Source organism: Passer domesticus, chromosome 7 (assembly GCF_036417665.1).
Source record: "Passer domesticus isolate bPasDom1 chromosome 7, bPasDom1.hap1, whole genome shotgun sequence".
NCBI lineage: Eukaryota > Metazoa > Chordata > Aves > Passeriformes > Passeridae > Passer > Passer domesticus.
The window spans coordinates 38499215-38520081 of NC_087480.1; the positions used below are offsets into that span (position 1 = coordinate 38499215).

The following is a 20867-nucleotide window of genomic DNA, read 5'->3' on the forward strand; positions in this document are numbered from 1 at the left end:
GACCTTACGCCGGGATCACTCCCTCACCTGGGGGCCATTCCCTCACCTGGGGGTCCCTGCCTCACCTGGGGTCCCACCCTCACGCCGGGCTTCCATCCCTCACCCCCGGGTCCCTCCCTCACTCCGGACTTCCATCCCTCACCACGAGGTTCCTCCCTCACCTGGGGGTCACTCCCTCACCTGGGGGTCACTCCCACATCTCGAGGTCGCCGTTCTCACGCCGGGATGGCGCCCTCACCTGGGGGTCCCCCCCTCACTCCGGACTTCCATCCCTCATCTCTGGAGTCCCTCTCTCACCTGGGGTCCCGCCCTCACTCCGGACTTCCATCCCTCACTCCGAGGTCCCTCCCTCACCTGCCGTCCTACCCTCATGCCGGGCTTCCATCCCTCACGCCGAGGTCCCTCCCTCACCTGGGGTCCCGCCCTCACTCCGGGATTCCATCCCTCACGCCGAGGTCCCTCCCTCACCTGGGGTCCTGCCGCCCCCGCCCCGGCCAGCCCCAGCAGGACCTGTCCCTCACGGCCCGGGGTCTGTATCTGCACCTGCCGCAGGTGAGGGTGGCGGTGCCGGCTCGTCCCAGAAGAGCAGGGTTAGACGGGATATTGGGAAGGAATCGTTCCCTGTGTGTCGTTCCACCGTTCAGGGGTGGGAAGGCCCTGGCACAGGGTGCCCAGGGAAGCTGTGGCTGCCCCTGGATCCCTGGAAGTGTCCAGGGCCAGGCTGAACGGGGCTTGGAGCAACCTGGGTTGGTGGGAGGTGTCCCTGCCCATGGCAGAAGGTGGGACTGGATAAGCTCTATGGTCTCTTCTAACCCAAACCGTTCTGAGATTCTGTGATTTTTAGTGTTTTATTATTGGAAACGTGATACAAGACTGAAATCACTCTGACATGTGCTACTGTCCTGCTGTCCCTTGGCTTCAGTTACATGGCCACAACTACTGCTGAAGCCCTCCTCAGTGCCCATGAGCATATCCCTAAATTTAATAAAGGGAGTAGAAAAGACTCCAGACTGTGACCAGGTCAATGACACCAGCCACTGTGAGTTTTCTGGTGCAAGAAAAAGCCTGGAAAACAATGGAAGGGAAGTGACCAGAGTGGAGTTTTAACTCTGCTGAGGTGATGGAAGAGATTAGAGGTTTTCTATTTCAGGCCTCAGTTGTTAGGGATGCTGCAATGTCCCAGCAGGCATCATTGGAAATCTCAGTCCTGACCCAGTGCCACACAGAAGGGCTCCACAGAGAGTCACGAGCCAAATTCCCTTTGCTCCAGCTCACCTCAGTGCTGCTGTGTAAGCTTCCTTTCCATGGGCTGCCTCCCGTCCTGTGGGGAGTAATGGAACATCATTTTAAAAACCAAGTGGGAGGGAAATCCCCAGCCCTTGCACAATGTTCAGTGCAGCTCAGAAAGGTAGACCGTGAAGCAGGATTTACCTCATTAGTTTCCATCCTTATTTTACTAATCTTCAAACTGCTGCTAAAACTGTGCATTGTTGTGACTGGAAAATAAATCATGTAGAAACATTGCTTATCCTAATCAAGTTATAAGCCTGGAATTGAATTATAAAAAGCAGATGTTTACATTCTTTCTCCCCTTCAGCACTGATGTCATGAGAAGGGAGCACATAACCAGAGCTGTGCGAAGCATTCGCAATAAAACCCCAAACCATGGAAAACTTGTCTCATCTGTAACTCTGCTAGCAGAAAACTAGGACCAGGTTTGTCAAAAATACTCACAAATTGTGAAAGGAGAAATGCACTCACGCCATTAAATAGGAATATGTATTTCGAACATCCCAAGGACTGGCAGCATTTGGATTTAAGGATTGCCTTCAGTCCTTTAGGAAGACAAATTCCTGTTATGCTTTGCATCATACAGAAAGCATCATTTTCTTTCTGTCTCGAATTATTTCCCAATTTGCTGTGAACAAGAAAGAACAAACCCAATGGCTGTATGAAAAAATAACCCTCTGGGGTTATACCTACTTCTGTGTCCCAAAAAACACATCCCTGAACATGGCTTTTAAGGTACCACATAAAGCAAAATCTTTATTTTGTAACAGTGGAAACTGATTCTTATTTTGGTTGCCTCACACTTTCCACTATAAAATAGCCTTGCAGCTTGGAAGCTCTGACACTATTATTCACAGCAGGCCTTTGAAATTTGCAGAAAGTCCTGTAGCAAGAGGAACAACTTTTTTTCTTCTTCTCCAATGAAATGGTTTTCATAGTTTGCCAAAGATTCATCTATTGAAAAAAAAAAAAAAAATCCTTGTTTTCCTTCTGACATGCTCTGCAGTAAGGTTTTGACATGATGCCAGACTGAGAGCGAAGCAGAGGCACTCGGAGGTCAGGCCAGGCTCTGTGGGAGTGGAACACCAGGGATTATCAGGGTGGGGGGCTGCGGGCAGGGCAGGCCCGGGGTACCCCAGAGGGAGCAGCCCTGGCCCTGCCACAGCAGGCGCCACTCTCACGAGGCCCACTGGAGTCTCCTTCCTATGCACAGATATTTCAGTTGTATTCTCACTTCCTAATTCTGAGCGTTTCTGCCTTCACCTTGATCATCTTTTTGTGCTTGTTTTGGGGCTGGAAATTAGCACTTTTTAAAAGCAGTTTGGTAGCATGGAAGAATCCAACAGATGTGGTCTTAATAGTGTAAACCCTTGCCACCACACTCCTGTGCTGTCACACCGAGTGTGGGCAAAGTGTGGGCCAGCTGACCTTTAGAGATCCCTTCCAACCCAAACAGTCCAGGAGTCTTTCCCTGTGCATTTATCCTGGCCTGTTGTAAAGTACTAGCTGAGGTGGAGTAAAGAATTAAGTTGTTTAGTTCCTTTTTCTAGCTCATCTCAGTTAAAATGAATAAAATTCGTATACTAGCTTAAAAGATTGGGAAGGAAATACTTTTCACCCGTTGTGCTTCTCTCTGAATCTGTTCCATTTTGTAATTTGCAGCTAAAAATAGTTTCTGTCCAGTGGCTGCTAATGAGGAAAGAGCTGACTGTTTCATCCTCGTTTATAATAAACAAGACTCCTCTTCAAAAACCCAAGTTTCCATCTGAAGGAGAACATCAAAATGATTGTTTTTAAAGCTGATGCTGCTCTCTAATTACAGAGCAACTGCTGGTCCCAAAACAGATGCTCCTCCTGGGATCCCATGGACCACTCGCAGCAGGCTGCATCCACCAGAGCTCTTTCTCACGACACCTCTCTCCTGGCCAGCAACTTCTGCACGTACCCCACATACTCTGGGCTGTCTTGTCACAGACATTTGACAATATTTTGTTTCCTCTGGAACTCCGTAAAGCTTTTTATGCATTTATACATTTAAAGCTTTTATTCCAACTCCTCCTAAAAGTCCCATCCCTCCTTTTCTTTTTTTTTTTTCTGTTTAAACTTGACTAATTGTGAAAAAGGAGGGAATGGTTGCTGTTTGTTTTGGGTAGGTGGCTTTGGCTCTCCCTGTGAGAAGTGTGTGTATTGTAGAGTGAGATCTCTCCAGTTCACTGACTGCATTTTCTTAGCCAACCTTTTGTCCTGTCTTTGTATTTTATGTGTGCAGACACTCTGGTGTATATGAGAGCTGCAAATTCACTGCTCTAAAACTAAAAATAACCCTTTTGTCTCAAATTCTTGCATGCAGGCAGAACCTATGCTGCTTTTGGCAAGGGCAGGGTTAAAATGCCATCCCAGGACAGGAATGCTACAACAGGAATTAGCAGGTATGTAAGAAGCCTGGAAGCAGGTAATGCAGTTCACTGGAGCTTCTGCTTAGAGATCTGCAAGGAAAGATAAGCAAGGTGCAGACAAGAGAAAGGGCTGATAGATTAATCTGTGGTTGTATTGTTATAATCTTCATATTCATCTACAGAGACCATGAAAAGACCTGCACAGCTTCTGGGGGAGATTTTGTAATGTGAATGCCATTATATGATGAGGGTTCAGACTGAAGGGATGAAATAACCCCTGACCCTTTTCCAGCCTGTGCCCTGTGGTTTCAGCTGTGCAGCTGCTGTCACATGTGGACAGTGTGTTTTTAGTACTCATCTCTCTGCTCTGTGACCAAGGCATCTCACTGGAGATGGTTAAAAGCTGTCCTGCAGACAGAGCCAGAGAGCCTCTATACTGAACAATCTCAAAGCCTTTCAGTCCCAGAGGATTCACAGCTTCCTGTGAGGTACCTTACCTTTGCCAATAATATAAAAACTGTGATTTAATATAAAAATGGGATGTATGTAACTTGTTCTACTTCTCCCTTCTTACTCTTCAGAAGAGTAATACATTGTGAGTTTTCTCCAGAATCCACATGACTAGAAACAACCTGCTCTAGTTAAGGAAATAAACCCTTGGATTCTATCACCTGTGTAGGAATGAATGGTTTTATTACATAATCCAGATGCTGAAGAACTGCAAGTTTCTGATCTCCACTTTCCCAAAAGGTTTGAATCTGAAACTAAACTACAGGCTATGTTCCTTGCTCCTACCCTACAGCTATTACGAGATAAGCTGGGAACTGAAATCTGTTTTCAAATGTTCACACCTATATTGTCTGGCCAAATTCTGGCCTTCCTGTGGTTTATGGTTCCTGCTTCCTTTTTAAACTCACTCTGCTCTAATATCTCATTAATTGGCTTTGCCAATTAATGCTTTACAGCAGAATCAGAGCAGACAGGTGAATGGTAGCAAATCCCTGTGTTCTACAAACATTTCTGATGACAGGCAGTTTTTCATGTAAAAGTTGTAAAAATGCAATATTGTAACATGCAGTGTGCTCTACATTGTGAAGAATCTAGAAGTCCTGCAGAGACACTTCTGCCATTTTGAGTCTTCTTTCTGTTCCAGAGAGGTTTGCTTAAATACAGATGTCAGTTTGATTCCCAGTTCAACACATTTCAAACTCTCACATCCCAGTGAAAAAGAGTGAGACACAGACCTAAGTAGCTGTAGCAACTGGAGTAGTTTGTTTAACAAACCCTGTGCCTGAGCCAAGAGACCATTTCACCCCGCTGTAGCACTGAATCATCTCTCATCTGCAAGATGAAATCACTTTGCTTTTGGTTATAAAACATTTGTTTTATAAAACAGGCCATCCTGTGATCATGACATAGAAGTCAGGGGTCAAAAGTTTTGTTTCTGGCTCAGAAGCAGACTTGCTGCCTTCATTAATACAATTATGGAGCAAGACCAGGACCAAGTTAGGACCTGCTCTGCTGCTTACTTGGAAAAACAAAAGAGAAGATACACTGACAGATGGAGATTTCAATATATTAAATATTTAATGAGAAAAGTAATGTATTAAAACACTGGGAACATTATCACACACTGAAAGCAAAAGAAGAACCACGCCATAAGGGTCATTTTTCAAATCAGCTCCATGAAGATTAATAAGTCATGTACTTAAATTTTTTAATTCTGCACATGGGGAATTCATGCTAATTACCCATTATTCCCAGCTATTTTTCCATATTTCCCAGCTATTCCCAGCCATGTCATCATGCAAACCTTACTTGTGGTTGTGTATTAAACACAGTGTATGAGGCAGTGTGGGGTTCATTGCCCTTAAAATATCAGTATCTCCACTGACCATGGAAGTCCACCCTAAACACCTGGAGCTCCTTTTCCAGTCCATGGAGATCTCCCATTTTATTTCTCCAAGAAATCCCCATGTATATGCATTAAATTGTACACATGAACTTTACATCAAATTATATTTATAGAGAACTAGATGTATAGATGTCAAAAAACAAGGATGAGAGGAAATGGCCTCAAGATACACCAGGGGAGATTTAGAACGGAGATTTCTGGGGAAATTTCTTCATTGAAAGAGTGTTCAGGCATTGGAACAGATTGCCCAGGGCAATGGTGGAGTCCCCATCCCTGGAGGTGTTCAAATAATGTGAGGATGTGGCACTTGGGTCAGTGGGGAATGTCTGGACTCAATGGTCTTGGATGGCTTTTTTCCAACCTAAACAATTCCATGATTCTGTGAAAACAGGTAAAATTACTACACAGTTACTGCTTTCACCACTGGAGTTATTGCCTGTTGCATATAGGAAATTTTTTTTTAAATAACTTTTAGAGGTGTGTTAAATTTTTTTCCTTGGCAAGGATTGTATTCTGGAGAATTTCGACATATTGTATTGGCCATGTCAGGGTTATTAATGCATTTACAATTAGGGAACCAGGCTGTGTTAGGAAAGCAAGAGTAAGAACAAGAACGTGATCTCCCTCTGCTGGTATATCACAATGAAATGTCGTGAGAAGGGATTAGAGAAAGGATGGATTTTTAGCCTTACTTTTAATAAAGTTAGAGAATATAAGATGACATTATTTTTCACACATGAGATTGAAAACAACCTTAAAATAGCAGCAAACACCACAGATACACACAGACCCATCCCTATGCCCACATGTTTTGTACATAATATTTACACAAGTCTTTTCTACAGGAAGGTTTTCTGGAAAGTAAGAGAGATTCTAGTGATAGGGGACTTCAAAAACCAAGAGTACTTTTTATACTGGGAGAAAAAAGTGTATTTACTTGAGTATATTTTTTTTCCAAAACTGGTCCAATGATAGATTAGTTTAATAATTTGACCAGAGAAAATCTAGCATCCAATACCTTTCTGTTGTCTCCTTAATAGTTCTGAATTACTCAAAATGAACATTGATATACACAAAAATCTACAAAAGTTCCATCACATGATAGTCTATAACATGTAACAGCAACTTTGGATATGAAGAACTATTCTCAATTATTTTATAACTAAAGCAAGTCCTATACACTGAAGAAGGACTGAGGTTAGATATTTGATGCAGTGCTAACAGAATTAGTGCAGAACATAGCTCTGCAATACCTTATCTGTCAGGCAAGCAGCAATATCTCCTGGCTGACACCCAGAATAGGTTCTGAAAGAAGAGGAAATTACTTCAAGTATCATAATCCTGGTACAAAGGGCAGCTGCTTTGCCACTTTGGCTGTACAGACAAAAACTTGTTTTGGAGTCAATGACAGACACTCAAACCATAGATAAAATCACAAAGCATCCCATTCCTCTCATACCTGGAGCTATCCTCTGGAATGCAGTTGACAGATGAGCTTAATTGCTGAACCTCATTCCTTGGAATTAACTCTTCTAGTTTGAACTTCTCAGGAGGAGTGAGTTAGGGTTCAGCATCAAATCAACACCCCATGACAGAAATTAGATAGAGCTGTCACCTGGTTGTGTTCTGATAAAGCTGAAGTGAAAGAGATCCAGGCATCCTTGATCATAAATCATGAAATAAAACTACTTCATGGAACAACAAACCATAGAATTCTAGAAAGGTTTGGGTTGGAAGGGATGTTAAAGTCTATTCCATTTCCCCCCCTGCCATGGGCAGGGACACCTTCATTAACCCAGGTTGCTCCAAGCCCTGTCCAAACTGGCCTTGAGCCCTGCCAGGAATGGAAATGAGTTTGGTGTTTGTGCCATTTGCATGGCAAAGAAGAAAATAAATATTTAGTCCTCCAGAGCTGTAGTTTTGCTCCTTGTAAGCCTGTCAGAAAAGCATTTTGGTTTAAACAAAACATAAGTCCAGGTTCCAGGCACCTGTCTGTACAGGCTGAGACTCTGATGAAAATTGTTTGGCACTTCTCTCCCCACTTATCCTCATAACACATGAAAGGGTTAGCTCACAGTTCCAATCTCAATATTTTTGTGTATGTGTCAACCTGGCTAATTTAAATATTTCTCACATTATTAAAAACCCTGCTTTAGATTTCTTCAGCCACAGAACACTAAATATCTTCAGGCATGTGAGATGTGTTTTCCCAGCATTTGAAGAAACCGAGTTCACCCAATTTATGAGTTCATAATTTTTGAGACATTTTTTTAGTCTGCAGTTTCAGTTTTTACATTTAAGCCCATAAAGACCAAAGCATCCTTTAAAATCCTGCCAGACTATAAGTTAGCACCTCCCCAGTAGTTAACAAGGATAACTTTCCAAGACCTCTAGGTAGTGGAGAGCTAGTTTTACTACCAATATGGACTGTATTCCCCACAGTCACACTCTTCTTGGCATAACTGAGGTATTCTTAAAACTTGGAATGTTTTGCATATAAATTCTTTCATTATTGTCTGTTTCTCTTTCTGCTGTGAAATGTGAGCCTTCTGTCAGGCATAGCATTTTCTAGGATTAAAGGGATGAGTAAAATAAGAGTGGACTTGAGCCTTTATTCATAATAAGAATAAAAAGCCTTTCATAGAAAAGGGTGATAAAAAAGGTTTCCTCTTACAAAACATAGTTGCTAATGCACACACACACATCAGACAGAAATGGCTAATTCATCATTTGGCATTAAGTTACCTGGCAGTTTCCATTCCAAACCTGCTTTCAGGGCCTTATTGTTTTGTTAGATTCATGGTCTGGTTTGAAATTTTCCAGATAAAAGTCTGCTCTGGGGTGATTTTGTTGGCTTTCCACTGAAAGAACTCAGGCATTTCCAAGGCACTCACTGCCCCAGACAAGACCATCTGTACCCTTCTCTGCACTGCTTTTGCAAAGCACAGTGCAGGGAGCCAAATGGTGCCCAAAGAAGGAACCAGCAGTTTCAGGAGCTCTGCATCAAAGATGGAAAGAATCACAGAATCATGAAGGTTGGAAATGACCTCCAAGACCATGAAGTCCAGCTTTCAATCAAATCCCACTATGCCCAACAAAGCATATAATGAAGTGCTACATATGCTCAATTTTTGAGCACCTGCAGGAATGGTGACTCCAGCACTGCCCTGGCCAGCCTGTGACAGTGCTTCATTACTCTTTACATATAGAATTTTTTCCTGATATCCAGTCTGAATGTCCCTTGGCACTACTTGGGACCAGGCTCCTGAATCAGCACGGGTGAACTGACACCGTTTCAATTTGGTGGCTCTTTGGCCACAGGTAGTGAACCCAGCACAGAGCAGGGCTCCGAGATGGGGCTGGCTGAGACACTGATGCTCTGAGCCTGGTGCTGGTGGCAACACCCAGGCTTGCAGCTATGCAAACTGGAGACCAGGAGCCACAGGTCTGCACTGCCAGGATTTCAAGCTCATTTTGTGATACTTGAGAACATCTAATTGTTTGCACAAATACCCACAGCTACGGCTGCAGCTGGTCTGCACAGCCCTGGCGGGCTGTTCAGCTTTACCTTATAACATGTACCAAAGCTGGTCTGCAGCTCTAGTGGGTGTCAGATGAGGTCCTGGACAGAACTCAGGAGGTTCATGCAGCAGCAGTGTGGGGCTAAAGCCAGCTGTAAGCAGCAGAGGTCATTCCCCTGTGGTCACCAAATCCCTTGGTCACAGTCTGAGCACACCAGTGGTTCCTGTCACTACTCTAAGACCTCCATCTAAAGTGAGCTTCACCAGTGCCCTGTGACAGGCTGAACTTCTCTTACAAAGCCTGACTTGCAAGAGAGAAATTTGGTTTGGAGCCAAGCCACAGCGGCATGTGAGACAAGCAAGCCCATTCTGCTTCAGTGAGCGGAGCATCAAGTGATGCTCTGGTCACTGTCTGTGGTTTGTCTCTGCTCCAAAAGAGTGAGCAGCAGCTTCACTTCATGTAAATCAATGCCAAGCCCCTTCTGAAGCACCACAGTGAATCTTGGTAAATTCACATCATGAGTAAATGACATAAGCTGAGCTGGGAAAATGAATTGTTTCTGCGACTGCAGCAGCTGGCCTATGCACAGGGACAGCTCCTGCAAGGAATGATCACAGCCATGCTTAAAAAGACAAATTACTATTTCAATGCTCCAGTCCTGGGCACATTTACCTCCTGCCTTCTGGCTCCTGGGTCTGAGAGTCTGAAAGAAAAAGGTTGTCTGTTATGCTGAAAGGTGTCAGAAATAATGTTGATTACAGTTAAATACAAACAATAACACATTCCTGGCCTGAAGAGGTGAACAGGCTCCTTCTCTTCCTTTCCAGGCATCTCTGGATCAGACCATCACTATTTAACCAGGCAACGTGTTCAGACCCAGAATAAGCTGCTCCTTCAGTGTGAGAGGCCACACTCCAGACACAGGCAGCCTGATCAACAGTCTTCCTGAGCTGCTGTGAAGATTTTTAAGATACTCACACTTTAATAACTTAAAAATAAACTTCTGTGTGTACAATAAAATAATTTACAGGAAGTTAATGCATCATATTTTTTCTGTTACACTTCTTGAATGCCAAGATAAAATGTATTCTTGCTTAATAACACCAGTGCCAGTATTGCAGGGTTTGGGAATGTTCTTGTGATCAAAGCATTTCTGCAGACTTCTTGGAATGCTTGTTACAGTCATTTAGTTCCTGTTGCTTGCAGTTACAGAGTTTTTATTGTTGTATTTTTTTTCTGGTTAAAGTACTTCTAAATCCACTCCTCAAAACCAGAATAAACAGAGAACACACCGCTGAACTGCAATATTCAGCATCCAAATAACCTTTTCTGGTAGTGCCACTCTATGATGCTTAGTGTGACTTTCCAGCAGGGGGTGGACCTTCTTTGCAGATAAATAAGTACTAGCAGGCAATGCCCTAAATGTATTTTGGAAGCTCTACTGTAGATGGCCTCATCAAGGCTCTTCATTTAATTAAAAACCCAAAAACATCTGAAAGCAGAAGGTTTACAATCTCTTGCAAAATAAAAAAATTCTAAGGTTTCATAATTGGTTTTAAGCATAGGAGTTTTATCTCACTGATGCCACAGTTGTTCTGTAGAAGGGACTTACAAGAAAGGGGAAAGACTTTGTGCAAGGGCATGGAGTGACAGGAGAAGTGGCAATGGCTTTAAGCTGAAAGAGAGTAGGGTTAGATGGGATATTCGGAAGAAACTCTTCCCTGTGAGGGTGGGCAGGCCCTGGCACAGGGTGCCCAGAGAAGCTGTGGCTGCCCCTGGATCCCTGCAAGTGTCCAAGGACAGGTTGGATGGGGCTTGGAGCATCCTGGGATAGTGAGAAGTGTCCCTGCCCATGGCAGAGGATGGGACTGGATGGGTTTTAAGGTCCCTTCCCACCCAAACCATTCTGGGACTGTATAATTTTTAACTATTTAACTAATAAGACAGCCTTCAGAACAAGGCAGGCAGTAAGATTTTGCTTTCAGGTCAAGACATCAGATAGAAGCTGCAATGGTACCACTATAACTTTTGGTTTAGTGCTTAGAGCTGGTTTCTCTGTATATTGAATGGAGTTTGGACGTACAGAGCTCTCATGTAAAACAACTGCCCTTTTCACAAGCATTTGTGTTATTTCATAGTATTTCAGAATGGTTTGGATTGGAAGGGACCTTAAAGACCATCTGTTTCCACTCCCTGCCATGGGCAGGGATGCCACTTACCGGGTCAGTCTGCTCAGGGCCCCATCCCACCTCCCTTGGTCACCCTTTTGGGCTCAGAATCACCCGTTACCCACTATTCTGATTTCAAAGTGACACAGCTGTAATGATTACTGGCACTCTAAATTATTCATTTTTATTAATCAAGCAGAAGCTGCTGCACCAAATATTGCTCCCACAGCACAGTCACAGCTTTGCTTTCAATGAAAGCTTATCTCCCAGTGGCAGGCCATGGTAACAAAGGCAGAGATTAGATTTGCTATCTTGGGCAGAGACATTTCCTGGAGCTCGTGGGCCGGAACAAAGCAGCGTGTGCATAAACCCAAAGGCACAACTCAGTTATTAAACCACTGGGAATTCTTCTCCTGAGCTTTGAAATGGGAATAGTGGGTTAAGAATGGGCTTTGACTTTCTTCAAACCAGGGCAATTTTGTCACAGAATTGAGAAAGAAACTGGGAAGAAAAATGAGTTATCTGTACAAAAAAAAATTAAAATTAGTTCAATATCCAAGTTGTTTACATTCTCACTGGATTTGTAGAAACGTACTTTTGAAACAAATACTTGGACCTGTTGAAGGATGGATAAAATCAAGAAGTGGTCCACGGTTTATTTTCAATTATTATTAGTAATTACAGTATTTAGATTTGTCACATACTTTTTTAAGTAACCTGGCAAAGAAAGAGGATCTCTTTGGGTTTGAGCTAGTTAAATCCACTTAGAGTCTTGATGAAGCTTGTGTTTTTTCTTTTAGAGAGCAGGAAGAAGCATACAAGTGGAGAATATTCATGTGACATGGGTAGCTTGGGCTTCCAAAGATCAATTTTATTTTACTTTTTAAACAAAACCCTCTTTTCAGAATATATTCAAAGACCCTATTAAGTGGGAAATGAGGATTAGTACAAACCTCAGCAGAACCCCAGCTCTCATGATCAAACAGAGATCTCTAATCTCTGCGGAATACCAACCTTCAGGATCAAACAGCATTGTCTAAACCACAGCTGTGTACAGTCCTGGAGAAGCAGCTCATATTTCCTTGGGGGCAGGAGCCAAAGATGGAGGATGTGAGAAAGAAAGAACTAGTTCTGCTTACAAGGGGTAGCCTAGTGCAGCACCATTGTGTTTGTCCCTCCTGGGAACAACACCTTTGGGACCCACCAGCACTGCCCCAGAAGGCTGGACTGAGCAGGGTTGGGAAAGGAAGTGGGAATTCAATCATCCTCTGCCTCAGGCTGCCCAGAATCTCACTGAAGTACTGGGGAGCAAAGAGCAGAGGGCAAATCCCATCCTGGGGGCATGGCACACAGCCCTGATCCAGAAAGGGGATGATCCTGCTGGGCTCAGCGTGGGCTCACCTGGAGCTCCATGAGCAGGGCTGGCCCCAACACTGGGGAAGGATGTGAGGTCCTTGGATCATCCAGAGGAGGGTGACAGGGCTGAAGGCAGGTCCTGGCAGAGGCAGCTGAGGGCTCTGGGCTTGTCTAGTTTGGAGAGAAGGAGGTTGAGGAGCAGCCTGAGGAGGGAAAGTGCAAAGAGAGGCACTGAGCTCTTCTCCCTGGGATCCAGGGTCATGATGGGTGGGAATGGTTCAAACCTGTGCCAGGACATTTCATATTGAATATCAGGAAGCATTTCTGTACTGAGCAGCTAGTCAGACATTGGAACAGACTTCCCAAAAAAACTGGTGGATGCCCCAGACCTGTCAGTGTTGGAGACATTTGGACAACGCCCTTAACAACATGCTGTAATTTCTGGTCAACCCTGAAGTGCTCAGGCAGTTGGGCTGATGATTCTTGTCATCCATTCCAACTGAATACTCTGTTATGTTCTAAAACTTTTAAACTTGGCCCGCTATACCTAGTCAAAAGGTTTCTACAAGCATTTTTCAGTGTCTCCTCTCAGCCAACAGCCATTAACAAAACCAGCCTGTATCTGAGCTCTTTGCTGCCATCTGAGGTATTTCAGTTGCTTTTCCCCTTGCCTGACCAGAAAGCCACTTGTCCCACAGCCTGATGCAGTCCTGATCTGCACTATGAGGTGTCTCATGGGTACAGAGACAGATCACACAGCACCTGGGCATGGCCAGGCCAGCTTGGTGTCTCTCGAGTCTGCTTAAGGTCGCCAGAGGTTAAACAAAGTGTGCTCAAGATGCAAAGGAATGCAAGGAGCATCCTCCTCTTTCTCTTCTGAACTTCCTTGAGAAAAATCTGGAGGAGGGACATGAAGATGGTGAAGGGTCTGGAGGGGCCATACAAAGAACAACTGAGGACACTTGGCTTGTTCAGTGGGAGGATACTGAGGGCAGAGCTCACCAGCGGCTGGCTGCAGCTCTTCCCAAGGGACAGTTCCAATCTCTGTTTTCTGTGCCCAGGGACAGGACTCCAGGGAATGCCTGGAGCTGGGCCAGGGCAGGGTCAGGCTGGATATCAGGAAAGGTTTTTCCCCAGAGGGTGCTGGGCACTGCCCAGGCTCCCCAGGGAATGGACACAGCCTCAAGGCTGCCAGAGCTCCAGGAGCATTTGGACAACACTTCCAGGGATGCACAGGGTGGGATTGTTGGGATGTCTAGGCAGGGACAGGGGTTGGACTCTATAATCCCTGTGGGTCCCATCCCACTCAGGATATTCTGTGACTGTGACCAGGTCAAAGGACAGCCCGGGACACCGCTGCTTTAACACCATCCCTCACATTCCTCTCACACGGTTTTAGGATTCCCAAAAGGCTCATTAGGGAAGTAAGCAAAACGTGCAAAGCGCCTAGCGTGACTGGTAAATTAAATTCCAGCCGTGCCTGGTGCTGCCGGCTCATTGCACAGCACAGCCACGAGGTGGAGGCCTTTACAACGCTTAGTCCAATTACAGCAATTACCCCAAAAGCCCTTTTTGCCTGCCCTAAGAGCCCTGGGCTCGCCTGGCGGCCGGGCTCCCCGGGGAGCACACAGCACACGGGGGGTGGCACAGCGGGGGCACCGTGACCCGCAGGGACGGGCAGTGCCCCAGTCAGGTCAATGCCCCGGTCAGGGTCAGTGCCACAGCCAGGGTCAGTGCCCCCAAGTCAGGGTCAGTGCCTTGGTCAGGGTCAGTGCCCTGGTCAAGGTCAGTGCCCCCCAGTCAGGGTCAGTGCCTTGGTCAGGGTCAGTGCCTTGGTCAGGGTCAGTGCCCCCAAGTCAGGGTCAGTGCCCCCAGTCAGGGTCAGTGCCCCCAAGTCAGGGTCAGTGCCCCCAGTCAGGGTCAGTGCCCACAGTCAGTGTCAGTGCCTTGGTCAGGGTCAGTGCCTTGGTCAGGGTCAGTGCCCCCAAGTCAGGGTCAGTGCCTTGGTCAGGGTCAGTGCCCTGGTCAGGGTCAGTGCCCCCAAGTCAGGGTCAGTGCCTTGGTCAGGGTCAGTGCCCTGGTCAAGGTCAGTGCCCCCCTGTCAGGATCAGTGCCCTGGTCATGGGTCAGTGCCACAGCCGTGGCACCGGCAGGGCAGAACAGTGCACTGTGCTCACAAACATAGCTAAGTGGCTGGACACATTTGCACTTTTGTGACAGAGATTCTTAGTGAGGGACTGATGTCCTGGGGCTGAAAGCTTTGTTTTTGAAGGCACAGAATGATAAAACAGTTTGGTTGGAAGGGATCTTAAAGCCCATCCAGTGCCACCCACTGCCATGGGCAGGGACACCTCCCACTAGCCCAGGTTGTTCCAAGCCCCATCCAGCCTGGCCTGGGACACTGCCAGGGATCCAGGGGCAGCCACAGCTTCTCTGGGCACCCTGTGCCAGTGTCCCACTATCCCCACCAGCCAAGAACTGTTTCCTAATAGCTAGTTTAAACCTGTTCTGCTTCAGCTTAAACCATTAACAAAGCCTATGTTCCCCAAAACCCCCTGACTGCATCCACTCCATCTTTGCCTGTAGCACTTTGCTGATGCTCTGCCCTCCCTTGCCCTGGGACTCTTACCAGAACTGACACTGAGCAAACAGCCCACAAACATTCTGGGTCACCTTTTTATCCTTTCAAACATTTCAAGTATATGGCAAACCTCCAAACCATTGGTGTTTTCCCCATTTAAAAAGGCAAAGCTACAGTTCTGAGGAATTTCAGAAGGGTATTGGTTAAATTAGAAACAGCTGAGCCAGCTCGAATGGTTTCAACTTCCCCCACATTTTTGCCTTAGCTTGAATAACATTGTATTTTCGTCTTACATGAAGGGCAGAAAATTAGATTTAATACTCTTGTGTTTGATTTTTTTTTGCTTTGGCATTGAAGCAGCTGTAATATCTTGAACTGGGATTATAAATAGGCTATATATAGGAAATAACAGGCCGTGGATCTAATGCAGACTCGAAAATTAAGTATATAAATGTAGTGGGAAATAGTATTTTTTTCCCAAATGCTGGAAAGGACTAAAGATCTTTGTGCCATAATCTGATTAAACACAGAAAGTCTCCTTCAGGAGGAATAATCTCTTTCAATATAAGTGGTTGACAAATTGGCAAACAAAATAGGCAACTCCTCCAAATGCTATTAAATATATGGTATGTGTAATGCACAAGAGATTATTATTTATGCTACAACCTCCAGAAATCCTGCTGTGACTTCTTCAGGGCCATTACATCCATAAAGTCAATCTCCATGCCCCATTCTTTTGGGAACCACCTACTGTTCCTCCTAACCCCCACCACCATCTGCTCCTATTTAACCCCCCTGGCAATGGCTGAGCAAACACTTACACATAACCAAGTCTCTTTATGTTTTATAACTGGTTCCACATCTAGATTTAATTGATCACATAACAATAAAAACTTTGATAAATAAAAAAAGAGTCCAGACTGTGAAGACCTCCTACCTTGAGAGCATTCATATGCTTCCAAAAAAGCCAGGCCAACAGAAAAGAAGAAAATGCAAAAAAGCAATTTTAAAATAGTTGTATGTTACATACCCATCACTTGTTTCCTGTGTACTTCCAGCTGATAAATCAAGGGATCCAAATGCAGGCACATGTCAGAGACAGTCCTCCCAGCTCCTCCTGAAGGCACTTGCTGCAGAGGGCAATAGGGAATGTTCATTTCCTCTCACTGCCTTTGATTTCCTGAGCAGGTAAGTCAAAGGCTGGAATGTCCATTTTTTAGTCAATACAAATATGCTGATGAAGAGCAGTTTTGAGACTACAATTTAATATTTAAAGTCTTGCCCTACTATTATAGTAATGGAAATTTGAGAGAAAATCTCTTGTGTCGTTTAGAGACACAAACCTTTCTGCAATGCTGAATATTCTGATAAGAAGATATGCATGAAACAGTTACTCAGCTCTTTACAGAAACTAGTCTGGATTTATGCCTTGTGTTTATCTAGTTTTACGTGTTTTCCAATACAAAATATTCATCCTTATAAGTCAGTTTTGTATTCACTGACCTTCAGTGAAGTGCAGGCCTAGACAGGGATATGAAAATAGTATTTACATTTTAAATTCATTGCAAAAACATGATGTCAGCAGGAAAACCAAGTCACAGCCAGACTTGTTACATTAACTTTTCCAATTAACTGTTCTACATTGTTATGTGATGAGTATAACCATTGCAAAGAATCAGGCTCTTCCCAGAAGTTCCATTAGACCCAGATTCCTAAATGCACAAATTCTCACCTACTTGCAGTAGAGAGCAAGGACTGTTCCATGACTCCTTCACTATCAAGCAGAAAAGGAATCCATGAAAATCCATTTATGAACAGAAATGAACAGGTGAAGTGTTCATAAGGGGCCACAAGCTGCTTGTGCCAGCAGGCAGGTGGGTGTCTGTGCTAAGCAAGGTGTTCTTTTCCTGAGTGCTGGGTGTATATATTTAATAAAACAAAGACCAGCCTTGCTCCACAAGAGCCTGCCTTGCACCAGCAGCAAGGCAGAGGTTTGCACACAACCAGTTCCTCTCCTTTTACCAGCAGTTTTTTGTACAAGATGCTTTGGTAGTCTAAGCACACAGGGATTTTGCTCAGTATCTTGTTCATTCTCACAGCACATACTGAAATCAGGAACTGATAAGGTGAGGAGATTTGATATGTACAAGGCTCAAGGTTTATTTAATCAAAGGACCAAAATGCATGATATTGGCTGGAAGCAGAAAAGAAAAGGAATGGGGATAATAAACACCCCAGAGGCTAAAGGCATAGCAAAATACAAATGGCTTGTGTCACACTTTGAGAGTGAAGTGATAATGAAAGATTTTAAATTAAAAGGAAAAAAAATTTAAAAATCAACCACTTAAAATATTGGCTAAAGGAAACACAGACTTGTTTTATCACTGTCCATTAGTGATGCCAGCAAGTAATCTCCAAATGACTACACAGGAATACAAACTCACAGGTACACTCTGACACTTGTCAGCAAAGTAACAACTAGTGCAGAGGAAAACATACCCATTCAGGTTAATTTTTAGCTAGTTGAAAATGCAGAAATGCAGCATAAAGTACATTCATATATTTGGGATTTCCCCAAACAGATTATGTAGTTCCTTCTAAAAGAGTGAGAATCTCTATTGTGCAGCAGGGATAGAACTGAGGTTAAATGTTATAGACACATAGATAAATTGATATACAGATATACACATATAATCCCCCAAAAGAAATACAGATTTTACCTCAGTTAGCAATAGTTATAAAAACTGCTTTGCCACAGAAATGCTTTTATTCTCAATTTCAATAGAAAACTTGTTTTTTCAAGAACTACCTTAAAGATTCCCATTACAGGAGTTAACCTGGCAAGAGCCCTGGGACCAGCTGTTCTGTGTGGATAAAGACAACCATAGGACTTCCCTCTTTAGGACCAGATATCACCCAATGCAACCCAAATCTCACAAATCTGAAAGCAGCTCCTCATACCCATGTGCTGTGCTCTAACCCCAGCACTGAGTAACCCCACAGATCCAACCTTCATGATTCCACCAGGGCTGCCTTTGTTCCCCTGCTCACTCCTCCCATTTCAATACCCAGAGAGGCTGTTAAACCTACAAAGCTTCTGATTTTTGTGTCTGTCACCTTGTGGCAGGAGCTCATCACACACCCTGGCAGATCTTCCCACTGGCCAAGCACGGACACATCCCTGCTGTGCCAAGGCAGGAGCATCCAGCTGCTGCAGCCAGAGGACAGGCTGGACTCACTAAGGTACTTTTGCAACTTTGCTTAAGGAAGATTATTTTCTTTGCAAAGCATTTGCATGTGATTTACTGTTAACTTTACAGAGTTATCTTTTTGGTAAGGACAGACCTAAACACTGACCCACACTGTAAAAACCAGCCACCACTATGATTTTCCTAGGACAGAGGCTGAAATTCAGGATTTCTGCATCCTGGCCTCAGCTCTCCTGCCCCAGGGCAAGATGTTTAACTCCTCTGTGACCCAGTTGCTGTGCTGGAGATAGCCAAAGCCACTTCAAATGTAATTATCATTTTCAATGTACCTCAAAAGCAAAGTCTACTGTCCTATATCTCTGAGTAAAGGCCAATGAAGTGACTCAGCACTGAGTCTCCAGGCAGCACCTTCCCCTGCCCAGAACCCAGGACACTGGGGAGAGGTGGAACCTATTGGATTTGTTTGGAGAGGACAAAGGGGATAGCTACAACCCTCTGAGGGGAAAGTGTAGGGAGGATCAAGCCAGACTTTCTTGGAAATGCACAGCTATAGGCAAGAGGCACAGACACAAGTGGGACATGGAAAATTCCAATTAAGTACCAGTTCTGGACTGTTATTTCACCATGAAGGTTGTTAAAAATGTCAAGAGTGTGGACACTGAGATAATCAGACTTAGATTGGACAAGGCCTGTAAGAGCCAGACCTAACTAAATCTTCCTTGAACAAGAGGTTGGACCTCGATAGTCTCCAGAGGCGCTTTCCAGTCTAAATTATTCTGGAATTCAATGACAATTTTTCCTTTATACTTGGATTATTTCAGCACTCAGAACAGAAAAAGGTAACTTTTGCAAAATCCTTCTCCCAGGCCTTTTTCCTATATTTTTGCCCAATGCCAAACTCAGCTTTCTCTGGGAACACCTTCAACTTCTCTACTTTAGCTGATTGATAGAATGATTAATTCATTCCCTGTCGGATAGCACAGTTTGTTTTCCCACTTCATATTGCCATGTGGATGTTATGTTGTGGAAATCCAGACTTTTTTGCAAACAGCCCAAAAGTCCAGGCCCAAGGATGTTCATACTCTGCTGGTCCCCAAACACAGCACTATGCTGTGTGAGCTGTGTGGTTTTGGGTTCTTACGTTGGAATTAGGCTGCTTTCTGGCAAGAAGGCCCAACTCACCCATTCTTAGTGTATAGGTTCAGGTGTTACTTACCAGCAGAGGTGTTTCAATTACCTTGCAAACGTGGAAAAAATAACATACAATAGGCACTTCATTAAGTAGAAGATAGGCTTGTTAATTGGCTCAGATTAAGGTGCGCTGGTCATTTAATTTATTGTCTCCCTGCTTTCAGATGATACTTTTACATTAAAACGGTCTCCATCGTCTCTCTTTTTTCAGAACTTTCATCTATGATGGAATGTTTTTCATTTAGGGATCTAATTTTTTCCATAAAGATCCTGAACAGAAAATGCAGCCAAAGGGCTTGCAGGAGTCACAATTTGCAGTTCATTGTTAAAACAGAACCTGTGCATCCAATTCCCTGCTCCTCAGCCCACTCCTCCTCTTTTACAGGCACCTGCCTCAACAGTCAGGAAAACTTTGGGATGGCTGTGGATGTGGAGGGCACAGGGAGAGTCCTGCAGCTCTTCAGAAAATGTTAATGTTATTCCAGTACTGGAGCAGCTTTGCTCCTGCTTTGCTTCCTTAGAATTGCTCCTGCCATCCCTGCTCATCCGCAGGCAGAATGTTTCCCCAAACCATCCCGGGGGATGTTCCTTCCCAGCCTGCCTACATCACTCAAGCTGCTAAGGTCAAAATTTCCTTGGTATCTCTTTCCAGCAGAAAAGTGTTTTCTGTCCACTGAAAAACGTTGCACATTGGGAAATGTTGTGAAGTAGCAAACAGTTATTGATCAAACAAAGAGAAGCTCAATGAAATTCAAATTATTTTGAAAACAAAGAACCCATCACCAGCAGCTAATACAGATTATCTGCCCTTCTATATTCAAAGCTGCATTATGAGTATTAAGGAAGAGAAAGAACTGGGAAGGTTCCCAAAGTTCACTAAATCCTTTGCATTCCAGAAAGAGATAAATTCTCATTCATATCTCTATCATGAGCTCTGTATACAGAGAGGACACAGCTCTGCTTTCTGTGAGCATCAACATGCCTCACATATTTTTTTCCCCACTTTTGCCAAATCATTAAAATGTGAGACAAGAAACATTGAGCACAAAATGGTTGGGGATTAACCATTAAGAGACATTTCTCATTAGAGACATTTCCTCTTTGCAGGTTCTGTCTGTGCCTTTCTTTCCTTTCAGACTCCCTCTTCTGTTAGGGTCATTCTGCCTGAGGTTTGGTGATATTTGAATAATTTAGCTTAGTCTTGTAGGGAGATAGACTCAAAATTTAGTGACATTTCTT

At 44.2% G+C, this 20867-nt stretch overlaps 1 long non-coding RNA gene across 1 annotated transcript; it reads left to right on the plus strand.

The window, feature by feature from the left end:
• The first annotated feature begins 436 nt into the window (after positions 1 to 436).
• Positions 437 to 10143, plus strand: LOC135304893 (uncharacterized). Its single transcript, XR_010366144.1, has 3 exons — positions 437 to 552; positions 1598 to 3719; positions 9951 to 10143. It is a non-coding gene; the product is annotated as an uncharacterized LOC135304893 (long non-coding RNA).
• Positions 10144 to 20867: the final 10724 nt, after the last annotated feature.